The 20,015-nt window shown below is 41.9% G+C and overlaps 1 long non-coding RNA gene across 1 annotated transcript in view; it reads left to right on the top strand.

Annotated features, from left to right (window-relative positions):
• LOC308481700 overlaps nucleotides 1-20,015 on the top strand; it is a 144,878-nt gene that overhangs the window by 3,804 nt on the left and 121,059 nt on the right. Inside the window, exon 2 of the long non-coding RNA XR_013988825.1 lies at nucleotides 12,373-12,425. This is a non-coding gene — a long non-coding RNA (uncharacterized lncRNA). The remainder of the gene's footprint in view (nucleotides 1-12,372; nucleotides 12,426-20,015) is intronic.

Below are 20,015 nucleotides of genomic sequence, written 5' to 3'. Positions count from 1 at the left end.
CTAACCAGTTTAATTAGGATTTAAATACCTTGTGGATTCCTCCCTCCCTCCCCCACCCACCTCATGCCATTGTGAAAATCTGGGTGGACATCATATCATCTCTATCCCCTCAGCATTGCCTACATAGGCACCCTTTCTTCCCTGTTATTTATTTAGGGTTGTTTAAAAAACCAACCCACCCACCCCCCACAAAAAACCCTTATTGGTGCATAAGCAGAAAGACAAGCAGGCTTACATGCAAAGACCTGCAATTACTGTCCCTGATTTCACTGTGAAAACTTTACAACGGGTCACACTGAAAAATCTTCCTCTACCCCTCCCACTCCTTCTAAGAGAACAAAAAAAAATCCATCAAATTAACACATCAATGAGTTGATTGTAATCTCCAGGGTTCAGTGTAGCACTTTCTAGCCTCTCAGACAGGAGGCCAGCATGATTTATCAATGCAAACCTAATAGCATCAATATGAATCTAACTAAAAATCAATATTTCATTACCAAATTGTTAGTGAGAATGAAGAAAAATTGCTAGAGTCAAAGCATTCTCTAGGGTAGGAGCATCTGGAGTTCAATGTGACAAGATGAGTGATGCATGACTCGGGGCCTAGGGAAGGACACCGGGAGGACAGGCCACTACGTAAGGCCGGAGACTCATGAAGAAAGCTCGCTTCCTCACTTTTTTTATTTTTTAAAAATGCTTTCTCTAAGAGGCAAAGAAAATGTCTGGGAGAGGGAAATGGAAGATGCTAAGGTTATTTACTGAAACAAATGCAAAACAACAGATGCAATTAAATCCAGAGTGCTGAATAAAAGGAAGTCTACATTCACGGTGTCATATACACACCCAACTTTCTTGCAAGCAGGGTGGTGCAAACACGAAGGGCAGCCATGGCAAAAAGCCATCAAGCTCCGGAACCAGATTCTGAATTTTAACTACCATACAGCCCAATCTCATGAGTTGCTGGGCTGAGGATCATGTGACGAATCTTCAGCTGCAAGATATTGTCACGGTGCGATGCTACAACTGATAAAGTGTTGTGCCGTTGACATGAACAATCGGGGGGATATGAGGCTGCTTTCCACCATTGGCCAATCTAGCTCAGCACCTACTCTTATTAGCAGTGGCTCTGAAAGGTTTTGGAGAGGAGCCTTTCCTAGCCAGGGATTGAACCAAGAGCTTTCTTAATGCAAAACATGTGTTCTCCATGTGCTGTGATCCTCTGATTAAATGTTCATGCAATACTCCAACACTTGGGCAACCAAATACTCGGGCAACCATGGTGCTACATCGGCCTCAGGAAGACTCTCACTTTCATGGTTTGGTAGCAAATAAGCAGCCACTGCAGATCTTTTAGGGCTGGTGTAATATGATCCCCATAGGGACGCGGGTGGCGCTGTGGGTTAAACCACAGAGCCTAGAGCTTGCCAATCAGAAGGTCGGCGGTTCGAATCCCCACGACGGGGTGAGCTCCCATTGCTCGGTCCCTGCTCCTGCCAACCTAGCAGTTCGAAAGCACATCAAAGTGCAAGTAGATAAATAGGTACTGCTCCAGCGGAAAGGTAAACGGCGTTTCCGTGCACTGCTCTGGTTCGCCAGAAGCGGCTTAGTCATGCTGGCCACATGACCCGGAAGCTGTACGCTGGCTCCCTCGGCCAATAAAGCGAGATGAGTGCTGCAACCCCAGAGTCGGTCATGACTGGACCTAATGGTCAGGGGTCCCTTTACCTTAATATGAACCCCATTTGATTGTCCCGCTCCCCACGCACGGCCACATTTTGCACAAGCTTCTGGGTCATCTTGACAAGGAGCTCTACATAGTGCAGTAATCCAAATAAGAGGATACTAGACAGTTAACTATTATGCCTCTCTATCTTGGCCCAATAAAGGCCACAGGTGATGAACCAGCTGAAGCTGGAAATAGGCATCCTTTGCCATTAAGCTAGTTGGGTCTCCAGTTACAGTATAGAATTAAGGAGTGTCCCCCAAGTAGGGGTGGGCAAATCTGTCCATTCTGGTTTTCTAGGTTTGTCATTTTCCCAATCCTAAATTCGGTTCTCCACATGTCTGTGGCAATTCACATTAAAAAAAAAAGTCATGAAAATTCGTGAGCATTTTATTTCAAGCTTGTCCCAATAAGCAAGTTTTTTGATCCAGTTTTAACAAATATCTGCAAGCACTTTCCCCTAATTTAATGGAGTTTCTTATTTTGCTTTCATAAATATAAACGCTTTTAATGTACATTTGTCCCTAGTATATGCACTTGCTGCATACTGTTTGGTTGGAGAACAGCATCACTAAATTCAGTAAAGTACAAATTTCAAAAGACAGCTGTGTTTTGGTTTGCTTGTTGGTTCATGAAGTACGGGTTAGTTTCTCATTAAAATGAAAACAAAATCTAATTTCTCTTCCACTGCTACTTGTAAGCTACGCATCTGCTCCTTTGAGGAGTGAAACTCCATTCACAGCAGTTTAATATCCCGATCCTTTAGCCTCTCTCTTAGTGCCACTGAGGCAGAAATCTCACCACCAAACACAGAAACACAAGTGAGATGCTCGCTTCCTATAAGTGACTTATAACAACCACGTCTCAACAAAATCTTGAATCCCTGAGTTTAGATTAATTATAGCAGTTGGCAGTAATTCGCCCTTGCTTACGGTCAGCAGGCTTGGAAACTTTGTGCACTGAAGCCTGCTCACCAAACGCAGAAGGAGATGTGTATCCTCCTACTGTGCTGAGCCTACAGCAGTGCAACAGGCCAGGACATGACAAGTCAGGCTTTTCTAATCCTCCATTTGTTTGAGTCATCCGGCATCCTGAGCCCAGCATATACAAAATGCTCAGTCTTATGCCATAGATAACAGCAAGGGTCAGCAAACTTTTTCAGCAGGGGGCCAGTCCACTGTCCCTTAGACCTTGTGGGGGGCCAGACTATATTTTGAAAAAAATGAATGAATGAATTTCTATGCGCCACAAATAACCCAGAGATGCATTTTAAATAAAAGTGCACATTCTACTCATGTAAAAACAACGCTGATTCCCGGACCGTCCACGGGCTGGATTTAGAAGGTGATTGGGCCGCATCCAGCCCCTGGGCCTTAGTTTGCCTACCCATGGATAAGAGTGTGGGCTTTTCACTTCCTTTTGAGGGTAGCAGAAGCCATGAAGCAAAGAGGGAGAGAGCAATTCAGTCGATTCTTCCCTTCCCCTATCTCTGCTTGCTTCTCAGAAACTGCAGCCTGACTCCAAGGTCTCCCTCCACAAATGGGCTATTGTTATGGAGCAGCAAGCAAGGCCAAGGAGTGGGCAGGAGTGGCTTGACTCATTCCCTTGCTTGCAATCTGCTCCTTATGCTACCATAACACCTGGCTTCTGTATGCAGAAAGCAGGATTTCACCCTTTCTTTTCAAATGCAAGATTATTTTTCCATTGTATTTCCAACCGGGGCTTTAAGAATACATTTCATGTCAAAATGTGTGACCAAATGGAGAGAATGACTAAACCTAGTTTGACTTAATGCTTAGGGAAAAATATCCTCCAGGTGCCTGTTTTCCAATTCTGGCAGGAAGTAACCCTTATTCTATAAATTCCCATTTTATTAGCAGCTCTCTCGTTATTTAGTGTTCCTGCTCATGCAGAATGCCAGTTTTAGAATTGTAATCTTTTCATTACTTCAGTGTTTTTGTTGCCTTATGAGTTTGCTCCAATCTGTGGTGGAATTTTCCCTTCTCTTGAGGCCCATGCACTTTCTTTTAATTTTTTAAAAAGTTAAAATCCGAGAGTTCTTCCTTTTTATGAGGTATTTATAGTGTCCAGGCTTAAATGTGTCAGTTGAAATATATATATTTCTCTCTAGAGTTTTTCCTGGGGTTTGAGGGTAGAATGAATAAATGATTTTTATTTTTTTTTACAGATTACATGGAGACTTTGGGATGCAAAGGATATATTCAATAAACTCCAAATAAACTGTAAAAAATAATCTATAGCCAATGTGCTTATAAGTCCAACATATGGTAATTATAATTAAAAGGACATTTCCTCAAACTACAGCCTAATTGGTTTTTTAAAAAGCCAAAACAAGCTCCCCACCAGCAGAGGGAACATAAGAACTATTTCTTATACCTATGGGATTTCAAATTATTTACTAAACTTTAACTTCTACATCTCATTCCCTTCTAAGCCATTGCTTACTACTGCCTTACAGTTTAAGCATTAGTTTTCTATTTTGAAGTTTAGTGCTCCACAGAATACTGCAAGATTCTTAATGTCTGTAAATTTTGATTTGCAAACTTTAAATTTTGATTTACATCGGGGGGGGGGGGACTGGCCTATAAGCTTAGACCCAATGAACCAAGTGGGGTGCATGCATGTGACAAAATATCTGTGTTATGACTGCATATTTTCAGCGAAACTAGAGATAAATGGGAAATCGGGGAAATTAAAAGGGGAATGCAAACAAAACTCTGTGCTGAATAGCTTTATTCGGCCCAGGAGGAAAACAAGATACTTGCATCCCTTGTGACAGGATTATTCTGTAGCGCAAGACTGGGGAAACTGGAAGTAAATGTGGCCATCCGGGTCTCTTTGTCTGATGCATGGGAATCTCTGCATTCCACCCACCTCTATCACCAGCCTTGTTCTGTGCCCTTCTCAGGTGCTTTGTGTGGCTCGAATGTGACCTTGCCTTGCGGCAATGTTGCTTTCCTACATGGAGACAAATGCATCTGACTGGAATGTAGCCTACTATACAAAGGTATGAGTTGCCACTGTTGCCCTGCTCACTTTACCCCCGGCCCTGCCTACCAACGGCATGCAGCCCTGGGGAATGTGGCTGAAAAGGCTTCCCCACGCCTGCTGCAGTGCAAGCTTTAGAAAGCCAGGTTTGTGAGCCCAAGCGCTAAACCCTGACCCCGGCACTCACCACCCAGAAATGAGACATGACCACAATGTATGGGTTTAAAATTAGGCCACCACTTTATTGAATTCAGGTGTAGGAACCTTGGCTTAGGCCTTGGAAGGTATCCCTGTCATACCCAACAGGGGCTGAGGATGCGCAGGGCAGTCAGGTGTTGTGGGAGGGGACTGTAAAGTGTGAACTTACACAGCGTGCCCTTCCACTTCACCAAAGCCGGGAGTTTGACCTATATGCCACCACACTAGGGACAGTGACTCCCACAATCAATCCTTTAACGGGCCCTGCAAACGCCACCACATGGGGGTGCATCATTATGCCGCCCCCGACTCACAGATAGACTATAGAATACCAACCAAGGCCTAAAACTGCCAAAGTTGTGACGAATTCCTACAGGGAAGGCAAAACCTGCCAATGCAGAGAAATTCCTTCATGGTTCTGAATACAGCAACCATCTTATGACAATAGCAGCATCCGCTGACCTAGGAAGCAAGAGGTTAACCTGCAAAAGAAGACCATGTTATATTTTAGGCAGGGTTGGGTGGGTGAACCTGGAAAGAAAACCAAGTGAGCCTGGGCCAAAGAGCATCGGCTGAAGAGGGCCTTTTCTGGCCCTTACCCAACACCCAGCTGGCAACCAGTTGGCCTGCTGAGATGGGGGCAGGGCAACGGCCACCCTGTAGCAAGGTGGGTGGCACCTGGCCAGGTAAGCCTGCTCAGTGTCGCAAACCCTGCCCACCTCTTGGAGGGGGGTGAGTGGAAATCTATGTCAGTGTAGCCTCATATCCAAAGTAAACCATCTTGTCAGGGATTTCCATTGCTACAAGAAGATTTCCCCAGTTCTCCTTCCCCTGGGCACACTGCACACCCTCCCCAGCTCTGCTCTGGAGGGTTGAGGGGAACTCTCAGAATAGATTTGGGGGGGCAACCAGGAGGGGGGTGAGGGGGAATGTTCCATTGCGCAAGTGGACAACCTTGCCTTGATGGGACCAACACTACGCTGGAAACAAGCCTTGGGATTTAAGCAGAGGTTGGAGAGCTATCTATCCAACAGGGGTGATGTGGTTACTGTTAAGTTTAATTGTTTAATTGCCTAAAGTGAAATGGAGAAATGCCTGTATGTATATTGCTAAGGGTTTAACACTAGAAAATTCCATTGGAATACTAAAGCTAGAAAGAGTTCTCTGAGCTTCAGTTAGTTAATAACTACTGGTAATTGTTGATATCCTCTGCTAGCATTCATGTGAGTATCAGTCGCAAATTTCCATGGTATTTTGCCTTGGTATTTTGTTCCTAGGAACAGTGAGGGAAAGATGTGCTAATGGTGCCTCTTAGAGTTATGTTATATTTCTAAAGAAAATGCTGAGACTATGCTTTAATATGCATATGCTTTATATAACTTTCGGGATGTATCATTGATGTTTCTGTACCTGTTTTCAAGAAGTTCTGGTTAGTAAAGTTTTGAATCTTATTCATGGGTTTGGACAATTTTTATTCCAAAAGGAGTCCATTTTTATGCATCTGATTGCTTCATGCTGCACAGTATTAATATCTACAATATTAAAATGCTGCACCCCATTTTTCAGATCCAGGGAGTTAGACTAGATGACTTCCAAGGTCTCTCCCACCGCTACAATTCTACTTTTTGTTTCAGTTGGACAAAACAAAATAATTCAAGAGTAGTGCTATTAAACACTCTGCTCCTTGATTCTCTTTTGTATTTGCATACAGAACTTTTGTTCAGATTCCTATCAGCAGATAGCATGACCTTGGCTAGTAAGTAGAAGCCATCTCCTTTCCCATTGCTGTAACAAAGGCTGAAGAAATTGTGGGATGCACTTATGCAGAAATTAACCTATCAACTTTGTACAGACGGCGGCTTGGATACCTCTCATTCCTTTCATGCTATTTGTTTTTTTGTTCCTTGGTTTGAAGATACAAAAAGCAAGTGCCTCCTGTGAACAATAAGTATATTTCTTTGTATTAATTTAGATTTTCTTTCTCCAGTGTTCTAATCTCTTCCTTTCTTGTTTGATTGATGAGACTCAAGTTTAGGAGGTTTAAGCAGCTGCTATAACAATCTTACAAACTTTGTTATTTAACTTCACTCTTTTTCTTTGTTTTGTTTGATCCATTCTTTTTACATGGTTGTGTTGATCACAACGGATGTGTTTTCATTCCTGCTGTAACTTTTATGTACAGCATGCATGTCATTTGGTTTTCAGTTTCTAGGTAAAATTCGATGTTTAAAAAGGTATAGAGACATTTCAGTTCACTTCGATGATGATCACCAGTCAGGACATACAATGATGTCTAATGTTGTTTTACCTTTGCTTTGAATTTTTTGTGCTCGAATGAAGATGTGTAGTTCAAAAGCTTGCATACAATAGCAATGTAATCTTTTGAAGTAAAACGCACTATAGGATGACAAAATGCAAAGATGGATAGACCTCCAGTTTCTTTAAAAATCACACTGAACAGGAAATTTCAGGTGGTTTTGTGTGAATTTTCACCTAGATTTAAAATGAAATAGAATTGCAAGTTATTGCATAGGCAGGACAGAATAAATTTATGGCTGAGCAAATGTAAAAATGATGCAGATCAGAAAGAGCTCCCAATTCCTGAATCTTACTTTTAACTCCCTGTTACTGTCTATTTAAAAGTCACCCCTTTTGAGCTCAGTGGGACATTCTTTGATGAATAGGATTGCAACCTAAAGAAAGTTTAAGATTTCAACAGTGTAGAGTACTGCTGAAAAAGAGGCTATCTAGAAAATCATAATCTGTATGTATGGACCTAGATCATGGCTAATATTTTTTTACTGATTAGTTTGTAAGAATAAAATATCTATTTTGTTCCAAGCTTCCATTTTCTGTTTTCTTTTTACCTTCTTTCTCTCAGGTTATGTTATATACTTGATTCCATTTTCTCTCTCTCTCTGTAACTAGCTGTTGATGGCTTATCCTGTTGCCGACAGTAATGCAAACACCTAAAGTATTAGCCATAACTTTCTTTTAAAATCCATATTTCATTCTGAACGTGTATATGATTTAAGGCCAATTTTCTTTCAAAACTATGGAGATAGCAAGAGGCATATTAAAAGTAACTGGTGTGTGTGTGTGTTTTATTTTAAAAAATCACGAAAGGCAATGTATTATGTGCACTTGGCATTATTTATTTATATATTTGCCATTAAAATAGACATCTGTTAAAATGTGGCTGATGATATAAATGGATATTTTTTTCACAGATTTGCATTTTACAACTAGATAATCTTTTATGAATTTCCCCCATTTTACATACTTCTGTGTAAATTGTTTCACACTAAATCTGCTTAACTTTATTTATGGAAAATGACAGGTGCATTTTTATGACACCTTATACTTTGGGTCTTTATTTTGACAAATGTTGTTTTATCCTGCTCGTTCGTACTTGAAAGTTTGCAATATCTATTACGTTCAAAAGGAACTTTTGGCAAAGGCCATGAATGGTTGTAGTATCTCACTTTGAAAAACCACAAAAGGAAAGAATATAAAAACAAAATCTTTAAAAGTTGCAATACACAGCACAAGCTGGAAGTGTGGAAATAAACAAATGATTCTGCTATTTGACCCTCAAGATGTAAAGTGGGCATTCAGCAGTATCACAGAGCACACATATTTCCCCAGTGGGGGAAGAATTAAACCTAACTTTGGAAGAACATGAAGCCCTCTCTTTGATGCTAACTTTGGTTTGGGCGACAACGAATTTTTTAACACGCTGAGAATGAATACTTCAAAGTGAACCAGGAAATCCCTTCAAAGTGAGACAAGTGTTGACCCATTTCCAATGGCTGAATCTTGAGGACAAAATGAAATCACATGCACTCACACACTAGGAAAATGCAAATAACAGCTTCAGAATTAACGAGGAAGATCCTTCTGAATTGTCCGGTTCATTTTCAAGACTGTTCTTCTTGTTCCCCGATGTGTGTGACTCTTGTATTTATCTGTAGTACTTGTCAATCACAGCTGTTTCCTCAAGGAAAACACCAAAATGTGGGAGCAGGCTCATTTCTCACATGCCAGTAAGTTAGAATGGCTTGCTTCGTGTACCTTGTTCTAGAAGAGCTAAAGACCACCTGGTTTGCGACTGGTACAGCAATACCCCGTGCAGCCTGTCTAGGATAAGTAGTTGGTTAATTCATATACATGAATAAAATTGACACATTAGGTTGCATCTCTGACTGAGCCAAGGATGAGGGAGTTAATGCAGTGTAGCCCAGCCGCACCAGGAACCTCCCAGCACCCGGAGATCTGCTGGATCCTAATCTCATCCCAGTTTAGGCTTGCTCCCTAAAACAAGCCATTCATAAAGCTGTAACATCCTTTTGATATCTGATGGAATATTCTGAAGCAAGACATAACATATGCGTAATCATGTCTTATTTTTGTAAATGCGTAACAAAAATGTGAATTAAGTTCCCCACCCCAATAATTGCATAATTATATTTTAGCTCAATTGCTAACTTATATAAAAAAAGCATAATTAAAAATAATTGGAGAAATGTTTTAGCACAAAAATGGCATGAGGCTGGGCATATTTTCTAAACAGCACATTTTCACATGGATATATTGCAAAAAATATGTCTCTCCTAATTATACCAAGACCCCCAAAAGCTACTGCAAAAGGAACTTAATTCACATTCAGTTCACTCAGAAATTAAGGGAATTACGTTTGGGTGTGATGCAGATTAATATATATATATATATATATCAGTGAATTAGTTAATTTGAATTAGTTCATTCCAAGCCCTCCCCACCCATCTTTCTTGCGGTGACCGGTAGGCAGCAACAATAAATGCATCTTCTCTTCCATGTAATTCCCATAGTAGCTTCAAGTTCTTTAAATTATGAGTTATAGTTCTTATTAATTCATAAAGACGGTATTTCTTTTCAAGCTGTTTTGGCTAGTATTTTTCCAGTTCTACACCTATTTTCCTTTGTGCAATCATATTGGACCCATACTGCATACATGGCAGAAAATATTACCTGTGTGATCAGCCAGGTTCACCAGGTTGAAAAAAAGTCTGTAGCTGTAGCTGGTCATAATTACCTTTTAAAAGAACTTCCCATAGCTAGCTTTATTTTCTATATAATAACTTTTTGTAGAAGGAGTTTGTTTCCTTTTTACAATGACTGTCTGAAGAACGAGAGAGCTGTGAAGAAGAATAGCATTCAGCCTCTGGGTGAAGCCAGCTTGGTGGGCTGAATGTCAAAAATGAAACATCTACTCTCCTTAGAGACCCTTAGTCAAATCTCGGAAAGGTTGGCTCTAATTCTCCAAAGAGAGTTGTGTTACAGGGAAATACTAACCCCCATCAAAGGCTGCGGGGGGCAAGGGTTAGGATGGGAAAGAAGTGCCCCAGTGGAAATCTGGTCTATTAGAGTGAATGGTGCACAACACAACCAACCTCACTCTACCCTCAGCCTGCCCCTACTTCCCGGCCTTCTTACTTACAACCTGTTAACAGGTGACTCCACCTGTCATTGGCTCTGGAACCACCTATTGCTGGTCTCCCTGCCTTCCACCCCTCCACTCCCACTTTTGGAATGTCCCATGTCTTTTGGAAAAGAACCAGAGGTCTAGGGTACTCACATGGAAAAGCCTACAGACATTATATCTACCACTGGTGATGTTACCACATCCTGTGTCAGGTGTTTCTCATCCCATCAGTGTCAATGGGAGAGGAAACTGAGAGAAAGAGAGAGGCACTGGGTGGTTGGGAGTAAAAGTTGGTAGCCCAGCTCCTGTCATTGCCAGAGTGAGCCAGAAGAGGTGACTCCACTTCAGGTCACTCTCCACCCTCATTCCAACACACATACACACTTACAATTGGAAGTGACTGTGTGTATTATGGAAACATGCAGTAAATGTAGCAAATGACACTCAACCCAATTGTTGGTGTGACTGGTCTGTGGCATGTCAAGAACTCAGTTATTGCCAACTATGTGTATGTTAGGATTAACTGGGTTGAATGAAAGATGTGGATGCACATCGGTTATTTTGCACATTCTCATGCAGACAGAAGTGTTGCCCATACAATAGGTATAGTGTGCAGACAATGTTGGAGAATGTCAACGTATCTGAGGTATTTTGATTATTGCCTGGTCAATATGCACCTGCTTGGTCTGATATCTTCCAAGGTATTATTTTTGAAAACATAGCCTTATTTTTACTTAGTAGTAGTAGCACTACTAGTAGTTAGTTTTTGTATATAATTTTAATGCACCGTTTTCTATTATCTTTGTACATGGATTCTTTTTAAGTATTTGTTGTAATTCAGATTGTAGATGAAATATTGTATGTGATAACTGTTTTTTCTTATGAGGTGGAAATTCTTTCTCCTCCCTCTTTTCCCCTTGTATGTTTTGAAACTAATAAAAGTTTTAAAAGTAAATCAGAAAACAGACAATGGATAAAACTTCCTGCTTATGATCTTTGCCATTTTGAACATTTCCTGTGTCATCAGGAAAATGTGTATTTTTGCTGGTGGTTATGCTCATAGTGGGGACGCGGGTGGCACTGTGGGTAAAACCTCAGCGCCTAGGACTTGCCGATCTCATGGTCGGCAGTTCGAATCCCCATGGCGGGGTGAGCTCCCATCGTTCGGTCCCAGCTCCTGCCCACCTAGCAGTTCGAAAGCACCCTTAAGTGCAAGTAGATGAATAGGTACCGCTTTATAGCGGGAAGGTAAACGGCGTTTCCGTGTGCTGCTCTGGTGCCGGTTCGCCGGAGCAGCTTCGTCACACTGGCCACGTGACCCGGAGGTGTCTGCGGACAGCGCTGGCTCCCGGCCTCTAGAGTGAGATGAGCGCACAACCCTAGAGTCTGTCAAGACGGGCAGGGGTACCTTTACCTTTACCTTTATGCTCATCTAACTTACATTAGTGTTCAACTTCCGTTAACCACAACATATAAAAAACTCCCTAAATGAATGAAAGCTGCTCTTAAATTTAGTTTGCAATCACTGTGTTTAAATATGAACTGCACACAATATGTTTCTTTGTAGTATATAGGTTGCCATGAACCCAACGACATCATTACGTATTGTAGCCAAGATGAGCAGCAATATTGGTCATTGCCATATGTATCGCAAATGACAATCCGCTTTCTTTCGACCCGCATTAAGCAATATCTGAGTTCACCCTGTTTTACACTTAAAAGATCAAACTGGTTCAATTCTGGAACTGGGGATAAGTCAAATTCTTTATTAAGGTGACCTGGACTCTTCCAAGACTGCGAGCCATATTTCGGATAAGGGGATGTTTACTCCTCTTGTCCTTGTGCTGTTCTGCTTTCTATTAGTCACAAGGCTTTTGGAGCAGAATTAGCAAAAGGGGAAGAAAAGACATTAACCAAAGCAACAGAGATAATTAATCTTTGTTAAAAGTTGATGTTTCCTCTCTCTGCCCTGTCTTAGGCCCATGCAGAAGAGCTCTGAGAGAGGCTAGCTGGCTCGCTTTGCCTAGGAAGGTAGGCAACCCATTTCTCTACTTGCCCCAATTCCATGAGCTGTCACTTGGACTTTTAGTGGCATAGACACAGTTGTCCTAGCTATGCTAATCTTGGCAGTCAGCTGAAGCCATCAAATTAACCATGTGCAGCTGTGCAGTGAGCGTAGAAAGATGTTGTACTTTTTTCGCTTCCCCCACTTTCATTTTTTACACTCTCTCCCCTCCCCGTTGTTTGTGTACGGCCTGCAATGTTACACCGGAGCAGATGTCCACACACACACACACAGAAGTCTCCCTCCTCCTCCTCCTCCTCCTCCTCCTCCTCCACTGTATTTGATGCTCTTTTCTTCCACTGAATGTTCCCTCCCCCACCCTCCCCATATCTAGCAAGAGCTCCGCTTAATTAGATATTTAAATGATTGGAGCAATGCTATTTCTTTAACTTCCCACCAACCACAAACACATACGAAACATACTGTTGGCGGCATTTAATCAACAGCAGTCAATTTATCATTTTCACAGTTTTAGTGAGTGGTTATGAATCACTAAAATCACAGGTATTGTAGACGCAAGCGTTGTGGCACTATCATTAACCAATACGCAGTGCACAGAGGGATGACTTGGTAATTGAGTGGGACTAATAAGAATACATCATTTAGCTGTGTGTGACAAACTGTGCCTCAAAACACAAGCATGGAAAATTCACATTTTGCTTAATAAATAAATTACACAGCCGATGTATTATACATAATTTGTGTCCTCGTGGATTTGAGTGATATATATAATGCATGGTCCAAGTCATTTATTTATTAAGACTAACTATATATATTGTAGGTTGGGAATTTTAAACTCCAGAGCAAGACCTGCCAAGGTAACTATTACAACTACTGAGTTTGATTGGGCAGCAAATGAGGCTGTGCGTTTGGGGACTTGCAAACACAACGAGTGTTTCTAATGTTACAAGCTCCAGTGTGTTTATAAACTTCAGTTCCCTACATTTATTTAGGAGCCAAAGAGGAGAAACTCCAAAGCCTTTCTGGGAAGGTGGGTACCGGGAGATATTTTTCGGGAAAGAAAATGCTGCAGCTCTCCGTTTATTCAAAATACAAAGCGGAGGGGAGGGGACACATAGTGAAAATAACACACACAATAGATGTTTCTGTGGTCTAGTTCTCACTGCCGTCGTTAACCTGTGTCTCTGTTCTTGGCTTCACAGCAGGGCGAGCATGACTGAATGCCCCGCCAAACAAAAGTAGTCCCTGCACATAGAAAAGCAGCACATCAGGGATGTGGCAGAACTTTTCTATCTCGATTCATTTTATTTTATGTGAAAGAATTCCCCACACCCTCGGTTAGGAGCAGCTCTCATCTCATCTCATCTCATCTGCCGCCTTCCATCTGAAGTGCACTAGTCCATGTAACTGCCCAGAAGATATGGCTGTCAGTTGGTCCAACTATCCACTATTTTCACAGGGTTACCACTTAGTTATTAAAATAGCAATAGCTGCACCACTGCAGGAAAAAAATAGTATTACTTAATAAGCATCTTAACAAGCATACTGAATGGTAGCTTTAAACATGATCCTAAGGCAAAGGACCCAGCTACACAGCTGCAAATAAAATGTTCTGAATGTGTTGTAAAATGCAATATACAAATGTGACACTAGATGGCGACAGTGAGCTATGCCAAATTCAATGTATTTTTCAAAACTTTTTTTAAAAGCATTTTCACAGTGTTTTTTTAAAAAATATGTGTGTAGATTCCACCAAAGTCTGAGGGCACATAAGGCAGCCATCTTGTTGAAGCTGAACAGTTCAGGGCCTGAATGGGAGGCACTCTGAAGCCCTTGTACTTGTTAGAAATGTAGGCTATAATAAATGTACTAATTAAATGAAATAATAGAGACATGAAGCACAATCCTGGCCCAATATGGCTTTGCCCCTCTGGACATAGGGGCTGTTGAAAACCGACAAGGGTGTATAAGGGGGCTAAATGAGGCCTGCTAAGCAAATACACACAGGCTATGATAATATATTAATTGCTACACACCCTCTTTTCTTTTAATTTGTATAACAAATGAATGAGCACTAAGGAGTTTTTTGTATACTCTTGGGGAGGAGGGGACACACACACACACACACACACACACACACACAAGATTTATGAATGCTGTGCTGCCATAAACATGTCCTTGCTATAATTTAAGTCATTTCCCTCAGCTATTCCCTCTTAAACCTGCAATATCTACAATAGTTCAAGGATTTCTGTGCCCTTCCCTGCCTCAGTCTGTCACTCCTGATCTCCAAGCATTCAACTTAGGCTAACAGGAAGGTAAGGTTTTTTTTAAAAAAAAGAGCAGGCGATGGGATGCATAAACCCCTTCAGTGCCTGAGATAAATTAAATACCGCATATTGGCCTCAGGGTCTCTGTGTAGAATATTCTGCCCGCTTAGGTGACCCAGGGATTTTAAAACTCATTTTCGAGTCTGTATCTAGTCAGTGTGAAAAGTGTTAATGTTCCTGTATCACAGTACACTGATTACACATCTTTTTTTACACCCAATAACCACACACAATGATTATATTATTCATAAGATATTTTACCTGAAGTAATAAAGCAAGCAGCTTTAGTTATTATTTCCTAATCTTTTTTTTTTAAAAAAAACCCTCTTTTGCTAGCCCTAGGGATTACCCTGCTCTCCCTCCCTGTATATTCTTTAAACAGATATAATAGCATAAGCAGTGGACAGTGGATGCTGATTTGTGTACATTTAGATTTACTCTGGAAGATGGGGGCAGCAGAGGAGAGTGGCATCCAGGTGTGTCTAGAGTTGTTATCAATATGCTGATGACAACCAGTTCCTTGGTTTTGTGTCACCAGTCACCTGGGACCTAATACCTCTGAGGAAGTGCTCAGGTGGAATGAGGGCAAACAGGTTGAAACTGACTGAACCAGTGCTCGTCAGAATTAGGGTGACTATGTGTCCTACTGTACAGAGGGTCTCCTCTGTTTTGAAGGACTGACAGAGGACAGTCTTCCATTCGATGGCGTCCTCTGTTTGAGTCTAAGCTGCCCAGTCTAAGTCTGGTTTAAAGATGATGTCAGGGGCTGAACTGAGGAGGAGTGGTGGGAGCCGCCCCCCACCTTCTCCTGAACCGTCCCGAGAAGAGGAGGGCAGTATAGATTTAGAACAGTGGTTTGCAGAAGGACATAGTTCAGAGACTGCAGAGGAGAAAAGCTGGGAAATATCGGGAGAGGAAGAAGAAACACCAGGGGAGAGACAACTGACGGACTCAGTGTCTTTGGAGAGCATTCCTGAGTCCTCCTCTCCCAGGACTAGGCGTGCATTGAGAATAGTAAAACAGAGAGTTCAGAGGCAGAAAGCCCAGATCAGCTGGTGCAGGGATAACGTAGGATAAGGAGGGGATTGGGTTTTACTCGGAGCAGCGTCATTATTTAATAAGGACTACATTCCTTTGTCTCTGTGAATACTGAATAAATTATGTGATAAGGACTCTTCTTGTTTACCTGCTTTTTTGGCTGCCACTGGGGGAGGGACATGATTCCTTGAACCTTGACAGATAAGGAACCATAAGAACGGGGAGCAAGAGCCTTGTAACTGCCTACCAACATCTTACTTATACAGTGGTACCTCGGGTTACATACGCTTCAGGTTACATACGCTTCAGGTTACAGACTCTGCTAACCCAGAAATAGTACCTCGGGTTAAGAACTTTGCTTCAGGATGAGAACAAAAATCGTGCTCTGGCGGCGCGGCACCAGCAGGAGGCCCCATTAGCTAAAATGGTGCTTCAGGTTAAGAACAGTTTCAGAGTAAGAACGGACCTCCGGAACAAATTAAGTACTTAACCCGAGGTACCACTGTATCTCTTACATGCCATGGATCTTCTTCTTCTTCTTTGAATTTATATACTGCCCTATATCCAGAGGTCTCAGGGTGGTTCACAGAAAATTAAGAACTTTGCTTCAGGATGAGAACAGAAATCGTGCTCCGGCGGCGCGGCGCCAGCAGGAGGCCCCATTAGCTAAAGTGGTGCTTCAGGTTAAGAACAGTTTCAGAGTAAGAACGGACCTCCGGAACAAATTAAGTTCTTAACCCGAGGTACCACTGTACTATGGTGAGATGTATTATGTGCTCTCTTTCTAATATGTGCCTATGCAAAATAGGATCCTCTTTTATCCTTAGGTAGCCGTGTTGGTCTGCCATAGTCAAAATAAAAAAAATCCTTCAAGTAGCACCTTTAAGACCAACTAAGTTAGTTCTTGGTATGAACTTTCGTGTGCAAGCACACTTCTTCAGATACACTGAAACAGAAGTTGCCAGATCCTTCTATATAGTGAGAAGGTGGGGAGGGGTATTACTCAGAAGGGTGGTGGGAATGGGAGATTGGCAGATAGCTGAGATGAGCCTGCTGACGACTCTTAACGACTGTAATAGGTCTTACAGGAAAAGGCAAGAACTAAAATACTTTAAAAGGCAAGAACTAAAATAATTTTCAGAACTAAAATACCCAGCAGATGAAGTTAGACAACAGATCAACAGAGCCAGACTTATACCCAGAGAGAACTTGCTGCAAGACAGACCCAAAAAAGAAAATAACAGAACACCTCTAGTCATCACATACAGCTCCCAAGTTAAAACAGTACAACGCATCATCAGAGATCTACAACCTCTCCTGGACAATGACAGTTCTCTTTCTCAAGCTCTGGGAGGAAGACCTTTCATTGCCTACAGACAGCCACCCAATCTTAAACAACTCCTAACCCACAATAATACTACAACCAGACTTAACACGGACACTGGCACCAGAGCCTGCAATAAACCCAGATGCCAACTTTGCTGCCACATACACCCGGACAACACCATTACTGGCCCCAACAACATCACACATACCATCTCGGGACTATTCAATTGCTCATCATCTAACATTGTGTATGGCATCAAATGCCAACAGTGTCCTTCAGCTCTCTATATTGGACAAACAGGCCAAACCTTACGCCAAAGAATAAATGGACATAAATCTGACATCAAGAATCACAAAACAGAGAAACCAGTAGGAGAACACTTCAATCTCCCAGGACATTCTATACAAGATCTCAAAGTAGCTGTTTTACTACAAAGGAATTTCAGAAATAGACTGGAAAGAGAAGCTGCTGAATTGCAACTCATTACCAAACTTAAAACCATGGAGAGACCTGGTTTGAACAAAGACATTGGATTCTTATCCCATTATATATGACTAAGCCATTTCTCACCTTCTCACCCCTTGCCTTTTCCTGTAAGACCTATTACAGTCGTTAAGAGTCGTCAGCAGGCTCATCTCAGCTATCTGCCAATCTCCCATTCCCACCACCCTTCTGAGTAATACCCCTCCCCACCTTCTCACTATATAGAAGGATCTGGCAACTTCTGTTTCAGTGTATCTGAAGAAGTGTGCTTGCACACGAAAGCTCATACCAAGAACTAACTTAGTTGGTCTTAAAGGTGCTACTGGAAGGATTTTTTTTCTTTTATCCTTGTTATTATTCATGCACATCTTTCTTTAAGCAATGTGTAGCTGGCCACCATCATTAGAGGGAATGCTTGTGGGCTGCCCTCATGTCTTGAAAGGGGTTGGAATGCCCGTGTTTCACCCTTACGATACCCTTGAGGTAGATTAGGCTGAGAGATAGTGATGGGCCAAAGGTCAGTCACTGAGCTTCATGGTTAAGTGAGGATTGAAACCTTGTCTCCCTAGTCCCATACTCTTTCTGGCCAGTGCTCTTTTGGACAAAAAATATTGAGTAAATTCTCCATTGCTGAAAAGTCTTGAGTAAATGCTCTTGAAGTAACTGGCATTCTTCCTTTATGGAGAACTTTCCATAGTGTTCAATTTCCAAGCAAGGGTGAGGCACACCAAATATGCTGTCAGCACCAGAGCTGAAAGGTAATATCATGGCCATTTGTTTCAGTAACCTGATCATATAAAACAGGGAATATTATTTTATTACTAAAAAAAAAAATCAATGCAATTTTCCAATGATGCTCATCAAAGACAAAAAGGCCTTGGCCTCATCTTCTGCAAGCTTTGCCCTGTGTGAGGTATTGTAGTTCTTCCCTTCTTTCACTTCTTCCCAGAGTTATAAATTAATATCTCAACCCTGACCATAATATGCCCTCTAACAGTGTTTATTATTACTGCATATTTTAGACAGGTGGTAAGTATTGGCACTTTTTATTATGCTGATAAACAGTGTTGGACTGCCAGGTAAAATGCGTTGTCAGGGGTGATTTCTCACTTTTTTCTCGCTTCCTCTGGATTTTATTTAGGCACATGCAGGATAAATCCCAATTGCTGAAGCATTTTGGCAGAGCTTCCTTTCCGTAATTGACAGTGTTGGGCCATAGGCAGTTGAGAATGTGTCTCAGCAGGTTTGGAGCTGAAATCTAACAATGCAGGCAAGTGAGGTGGTAGAATTACGTGATAGCAGAAAGCAAAGTTCTAGTTGTGACTGCGAGGGGAGGTTTTTCTTAAATGCCACCTCCATTGAAAAGTTCAGTGCATTAGACAACAGCACACTGAGAGAGGAGTGGGAACACTCATAAATGGTATGTGTAGTGGAGCAAAGTGCACAGAGGGAGGCCTACTGAGAACCTCCTGGGAATCTGTGTAGAGGTTAGAGTGTTGGTCTAGGAGTAGAGAGAACCAGGTTCAAGTCCCCACCTAGCTATGAAGCTCATTGGCAGATTTTGGATCATTTGTTCTGTCTCTCTTAGCCTATCTTACTTCACAGAGTTGCTGTGAGGAGAAAGCCCCATTGAATTCAGCAGGACTTCAAGTAAACATGGTTGGGGTTGCAGAGTGGGTCAAAATTCAGTCTTACTTCAGGGAGCCTGGAAAAGGTTTGCAAGACAACAAGAAGCAGAGAAGTAAGCAGGTGGTCAAGGAAGGTATAAGAGGGAGGGAGAAATGGGCAGGTGGAGAGACCGGACCACAGGAACACAAGCCTGAGAGGCCACATAGTCGAGGCCCTATTCTGGCTATCACCCAAGCAGACACCTGGTCCAGCTTGGAACATTTACAGCCAGACCAAATTAATAAGAACAAAAGTCTCCACTGGGGCTCAAATCATGCTGGAGTCTAGGAAGACAGTACTGCCATTTTCCTCTCAGTCCTGTAGTCCTGTGTGTTCATCACAACAAGGGACATCTGTGACAACAAGGCTGTGTAAGTACCTTCTGATTTTGTCAATAATTAAAGTGCAGTGTTTTTAAACAATTCCTGTTATCCTTTCTGTTACTCGTCTATCCATATCCCTTGGAAAATCAGCAATGGTGTGTATGTTTCTGCACATGCAGGTGGATCACAAGGGTTTGAAGTAGAAGCTAAGAACAAGGTAATGCAAGAGGGGCCGTGGACATTTGAGGGTTAAGAAGTTTAAATATATGTCCCTGAGACATACATTTAATTCTTAATACCCCATATTTCAAACAATTCATGTTTAGCCAGTATTTATCCAGGATGCACATGACTTAATTTCCACCTCAAACCGTTTTTAAAGAATTGACATTCAAAACTGAAAGGCAGCATGCAATGAGAAACCTT

Source organism: Podarcis pityusensis (genome assembly GCF_964106645.2).
Source record: "Podarcis pityusensis genome assembly, chromosome: 7".
NCBI classification, from domain to species: Eukaryota; Metazoa; Chordata; class Lepidosauria; order Squamata; family Lacertidae; genus Podarcis; species Podarcis pityusensis.
Note: the sequence above shows the minus strand (reverse complement) of the source record. Positions and strands in the feature narration are given on the sequence as shown.